The sequence below is a fragment of the Cebus imitator genome, unplaced genomic scaffold (genome assembly GCF_001604975.1).
Source record: "Cebus imitator isolate Cc_AM_T3 unplaced genomic scaffold, Cebus_imitator-1.0 Scaffold11, whole genome shotgun sequence".
Classification (NCBI taxonomy): domain Eukaryota; kingdom Metazoa; phylum Chordata; class Mammalia; order Primates; family Cebidae; genus Cebus; species Cebus imitator.
In genome coordinates this window covers 9,065,813-9,071,407 of record NW_016107326.1, presented here as the reverse complement: position 1 = coordinate 9,071,407, position 5,595 = coordinate 9,065,813, and the positions used below count along the sequence as shown (strand labels likewise).

At 52.9% G+C, this 5,595-nt stretch overlaps 1 non-coding gene across 1 annotated transcript; it reads right to left on the bottom strand.

Moving 5' to 3' along the window:
• Positions 1-648: 648 nt before the first annotated feature.
• Positions 649-766, bottom strand: LOC119466892. Its single transcript, XR_005195401.1, has one exon. It is a non-coding gene; the product is annotated as a small nucleolar RNA SNORA71 (small nucleolar RNA).
• Positions 767-5,595: the final 4,829 nt, after the last annotated feature.

Below are 5,595 nucleotides of genomic sequence, written 5' to 3'. Positions count from 1 at the left end.
GTAGAGCATGCCAGGAGCTGCTACCAAGGAGAATAGGCTGGGCTGGAGTCCAGCAGAGACCAGAGAGACACATTTGGCCAGCATGGCTTGGGTGTGCAGGGAGCTCTAGGGTAGTGGTGTTTCTGGGGTTCTGGGGTGATCAGATGGGCAAACTCACCCGGCCTGACCTCACGCTTCCCCAGGCCTGGGCTGACACAGATAGAAGGTCAGACACAAAAAAGTGGCTTTTCTTTTTTTTTTTGAGATAGTCTCGCTCTGATGCCAGGCTGGAATGCAGTGACACAATCTTGGCTCACACCTCCACCTCTCAGGTCCAGGTGATTCTCCTGCCTCAGCCTCCCGAGTAGCTGGGATTACAGGCACGTGCCACCATGCCAAAAGGAGATTTCACCTAGAAATGGGGTTTCACCATGTTGACCAGGATGGTCTTGATCTCTTGATCTCGTGATCCACCCGCCTCAGCCTCCCAAAGTGCTGGGATGACAGGCATGAGCCACCATGCCTTGCCTTTTTTTTTTAATTTTTATTTTTTATGTATACCTTGGTTAAAGCCTCACCGCCAGCAGCACTGAGCCTCACACAGGGAGCACTGCATAAGCCAGACACCAGGTGTCAGGAGGCATCTAAAAGGTGATGAAAAGGAGGAGGTATGGAAAAGCTCCAGAGTTTGGAAAGGACAGGAGTGTCCCCTCCAAACGAGGGGAAATGCTTTCAGCAGCTCCTCTCCCTGTACTGTCCGTGACCAGGATCGCCTTAGAATACAGAGGCACAAAAGTTTCAAAGACTCAAGGTGGGGAACGAGGGACACCTTGGAGGTTGAAGTGCCTGGCAAATGAGGCAGTGGAGACAGAGAGCCTTACAGTCACAATAGACAGGAGCCCCAACTCCAGGGGAAGGTGGGAGACTGCAGGGGGATCAGAGACAAATTGCTGGGAGTTTTCAAGAGGCTGGAGAAGGGGTCAGCAAGTGGCTGGGAGTTTTCAAGGGGTCAGCAAGTGAGAGGCCGCAGCAGCCTCCACTGACAGCCCAGGCACTTGATGGACTCCAGGAGGAGATGACCAGGCTTCATGTGGGGCTGGGCACCCCACTCAGAGCTGACAGCCAAGGAGGACGGGGGACCTAGAAGAAATCAGCTCCACTGGTTCAACACAGCACCCCCTGCCTGGGGCATTCCCAATGACTTGGAGCCCCAATGGGCCTGGCGAGATGGGCTGTGGGCAGTTTGCCCCTCGTCACTGCTTTGCCAGAGCCGTTCTTGCCCCTCTGCTTCTGACTCTGTGGCGTCCTCACACTCCCTCAAGTCACACTCCCTCTCTGCACAGATGCGACTATTTTTCTGGAGAGACTGAATTCAGCACAATAAAGCTAGTTATGAAACAGACACTTGTTAAAGGACGTAGCAAAAGCTGGTTTTCCAAACCTGGTGCCTTTACCATACAAACACGGGAGGCTCTTCATGATCTTGGAGCCCAGTGGGGGTCCAGCGCTTCTGGAAGCAGGAAACAGTTCTTCGGTATAACCTTCCTTAGAAAGCTGAGTGTGGGACCGAGGACAGGAAGGCCACTGAGGTTGGAGTAAAGGAGGTGGGTCTCACCCCTGCCTACCCGCTTCCCTTTCCCCAACCCTGCCTGGGAACCCCAGGGTTCCACGAATCAGAGTCTGAAAACTGACAGATTTGTCCAATCCCCTCATTTTACAAATAAAAATAATGGGGCCACAGAGAGAAAAGGGAGCTCGTTCGAGACCACACAGCACTCCAGAGTTTGAGACCTAGAACACAGTAAGAAAGAAGGAGTCCTGGTCATTATTTTTCTAGTATGAGAATACCATGGCTCATCCAATTGGTGAACAGAGATCCCAGGAGCCCCCAAACAGTCTCAGGTGAGGTTCCTTCCCCTTGGAGAGGCTGCACGCCCTCCAGGAAAGAGAAATCCTCTTACTGCTGCAGAAACTGCTCTTCTCCTTCCTGGACTGCCTTCCTGGGTCTTTCCCTCCCTTTCTTCTCAACAGTCAGAGCAGATGCAGCCCCAAACAGTTCCCCGACGCAGGGCCCAGAGCCCTCACTCCCTGCCTCTAATTATCCTGTGATAGATGTTGGCGTTGCTGCTAAAGGTATCTGCGTGCAGTCTTTATGGTCATTTTCCAACAGCCCAGACCTTTTAAACTCTCTTGTGGGAGCAGGTTAAGATGATTATGCAGATGAATGGACCCCGGTGCAATATTATGTCAGCAATGGAGATGTAGGAGCTGCAAACGGGGCATGGTTACTGCCACGAGGAGGCTGCTGCAGCCGCCGCAGGACGAAGGGAAGTGCACGAGAACCCTGGGCTCTGAGAGCAGCCTCAGACACAACATGTACTCACACACACTCCTCCTCAGCCTCTCTAGTTAGTTGTCTGGCTACAGTCAGACTCTGTTCCCATGGAAACGTGAAATGTCACCGCGGCTGTTAGGATGCCAGGAAGACACAGGTCTGCTGGAAGGAGAAGCAGCCAGCACCCAGGGAGGTCCTGCTCTCCAGCTGGCTTGATGGGGCTGGGGAGAACCAAGTCAGACACAGAGCTAGACCCCAAAGGACAGCACAAAGAGCAGTCCTGGGTACCAGCAGGTTCCCATCAGTCGCAAGACAAGGGTGAGGTCAGCACACCATGGTGTTGATGCTGCAGTCCTCGGCACCTCCTAGAAACGGGCGACCCACGGGGCTCTGTGCTTCCCAGCAGGCAAAGCAGAGAAGAAGACACAGTTTCATTCACCCTGGTTTCCACAGATAAAAAGAAATTCCCCTTTTCCTGGTTCTATGGGTGAGAGAAATGTCTCCCAACAATTTCCTTGGCACTCTCCCTCCTGCAAAAGACACAATAACTAGCTTCTTAGGTGCTACTTCTCCCGACATCCTGCCTTCAGCACCAGCCTATGGCGCCACACCGAAGCGGAGCTGGGCAGCAAGGCAGTGCTACCTGCAACAGAATACACGGCAAGGTTAGACTTAAAATGAAGGAAAACACAGGCTCTTCTGGGAGATGGATGGGCAGCACAGCCTTCTGGTCATCTTCTAGAAACAGGTTGTCCTTCTTCAGACTGTGGAGTTTATGGCTGTCATCTTAGAAGGGAACCAGCAGGGCAAACATCCTATGTTCCAAGCAGTGACTGTGGCTGATGTGTGTGGAGCACTGGAGAAAACGGATCCCAAGCAGTAAGACTTACAGCAGCAGGAGCATTGAACATGTGGGGAAACCAGGACAGGGTGAAAAGCCAGGGGGCAGTGACGGAGAGCCAGGACAGGGTGGGAAGCCGGGGGACAGTAACAGGGAACCAGGACAGGGTTGGAAGCCAGGGGACAGTGACGGGGGAACCAGGACAGGGTAGCCACTGCCTTTCCCATATAGATTCCTCCCGTGTCTGAGTTTAGGAGCTTAAGGAAGCCCAGGGCCTGTATTTTCTGAAGCCAGGAACTGGAAACAGACAGAAGTGGGTTCTTTCTTGGAATAGAAGCAGGGAATCAACACCAGCTAACATTGTCCCTCACCATGATTAGAAGCGCTCATTGTTCAAACAGCCAGTGTCAGGCACTGTCCTGAGTCACGTGCGTTAATCACACCTCCCCACACCTCATAATAAGCCTGTGAGGAAGATGTAATTATCCCTATTTTATAGGTGGGGATACCGAGGCCTAGAGAAGCTGCATGACTTCCCCAGGGTCACCCAAGGTGCAAAGGGGCAGGCCTGGCACAGTGAGCCTGCATAGGAGCCCAATAGACCTAAATAATCAGTGTCAAATGGCCCAGCCTTTAGAGCCAAGCTCATCTGGACTGGAAATCCAACGTGGCTAGTTCCCTTACTGTGTGACTCCAGCCAAGTGACTTAACTGCTCTGAGCTTCAGGTCCTTCATCTGGAGGCTGATGTGAATTGTATCCATCCTCAAGAGTCGTTGTCAAGATGAGTGAGATTGTGCAACAAGTACCCCTAGACCCCCCACAGCAGGTGCCCACTAACTGCAGGAGAGGGTCGCACTCTGGGAAGGTGAGGGCCGCCCCTTTCTGGTGTATCCCCATACCTGCAGGCTCTCTGAGGGCTGGCACAACATAAATAGGCACTGGAGAAATCGCTGGGGAACGAACGTGGGCTTTTTTCTTATTGAAAAGCAACATATGCTCATAGAACATGAGAATTGGAAACATGCATTTTTAAAATGTCACGCCAGAGTCCTACCTCCAAAAAAATAAACCCTGTTCTGCTTTTTCTTTTAGGTAAATTATTCGAGTCCTGTGAATTCTTCAGCCGAAGCCAAGATTTCTGCCCCTGACAAACCAAGCCAGCTATTGTCCTGATGCTGGGGTCTCTCCTATGGAAGCCCGTTGGCGTTAGGACTCAAAGGGAGCTGCCTCGTCCTCCGTCCTGCTCGGGTCTCTGCTGCACATCCATTATCCCCCACCTGCTCTGCTGCAATCAATATGGGAAGTCCTCCCCTCTCAGGAATGCTGGCGACTCAAGTGCTTGCAGCTTCAGAGCTGCCACCATGTGAAGAAAGTGTCCAACTAGACCCTTCAAAACAGAAGCCTTGGGGTGGAGGGAGGAGTGCCCAATAGCTTACTCTGAAATGTTTCTGGGAAGTTCTCCCTGCCGTGGCATGGTCCCCAGGACCTTTCATGACCTGCTCCCTGCCTGTCCCTCACCTCTTCCTGTCACGGCATCTCCTCTATGCTCCAGTCACACCCAGCATCTTTGCACTCAGCCCCCACCTTCATGTTTTATTCCCTCAACATAAAATGTTCTTCCTGTGTCTGAGTGGCAAACTCATGCTCATCCTTCAAGGTCCCACTCAGAACCACCCCTTCCAAGCCAGGAAGCTTCCCCTAAACCCCCAAAGTTGGTGGATTGGCCCTGCCCTCTGTTTCCACGTCCCTGAATTTGCCCCCACTACAGCGCAGCCACCCTAGTATCACGGCCTGGGCACTTGGCAGAGCAGGAGCTCCTGGTAGGTGTGGGATGGCGGTTGGCACTTATTGGAGAATTCTGCCGCCTCTCAGTGAGTGCAGTGGGAGCTGTCACATGTCTATGCCTCCCACGGTTTAGAGCAGGGCCTGGGACAGAATCAGACTCACTGAATGTCCAGGGTAGGAAACTAAGGAGGACATAATGGGGAAGCTGAGTGGGACCCTCCTATGGGTCTGGGGTTGGCTACGTGGGCCCACAGTGGGATAGACATTACGTCCATGCTGAGAAAGCTGTTGACAAGCAGGGCCAGCCAGCTTTCTATGGGACAAACACCAACTGCTCTCTGCTTCATCTCACTCCGTCCCCATCTAGAAACACTTAGGAAAGGCAAGAGAGAAAACTGCTGAGTCGTATGGCCTTGCGCAAGGGCGGAATTCATGGTGAGAAAAATGCTCCCCTCCCCTAAGCCAAGCAGGAGAAAGACCTCCAGGAGAATCAGGCCTAGAGACAGGGCTGCCTCCAGGAAAAGGAGATCAGCACCTCCCCACCCCAGCTGGACCTAGCTGAATGCAGAAGTGGGAGGCACGGCCTGGGGGAAGGCAGAGCATACGCCCCTGGAATGTGAACACAGGAAGTGGTGCCTTCTCCTCTGGCAGTCT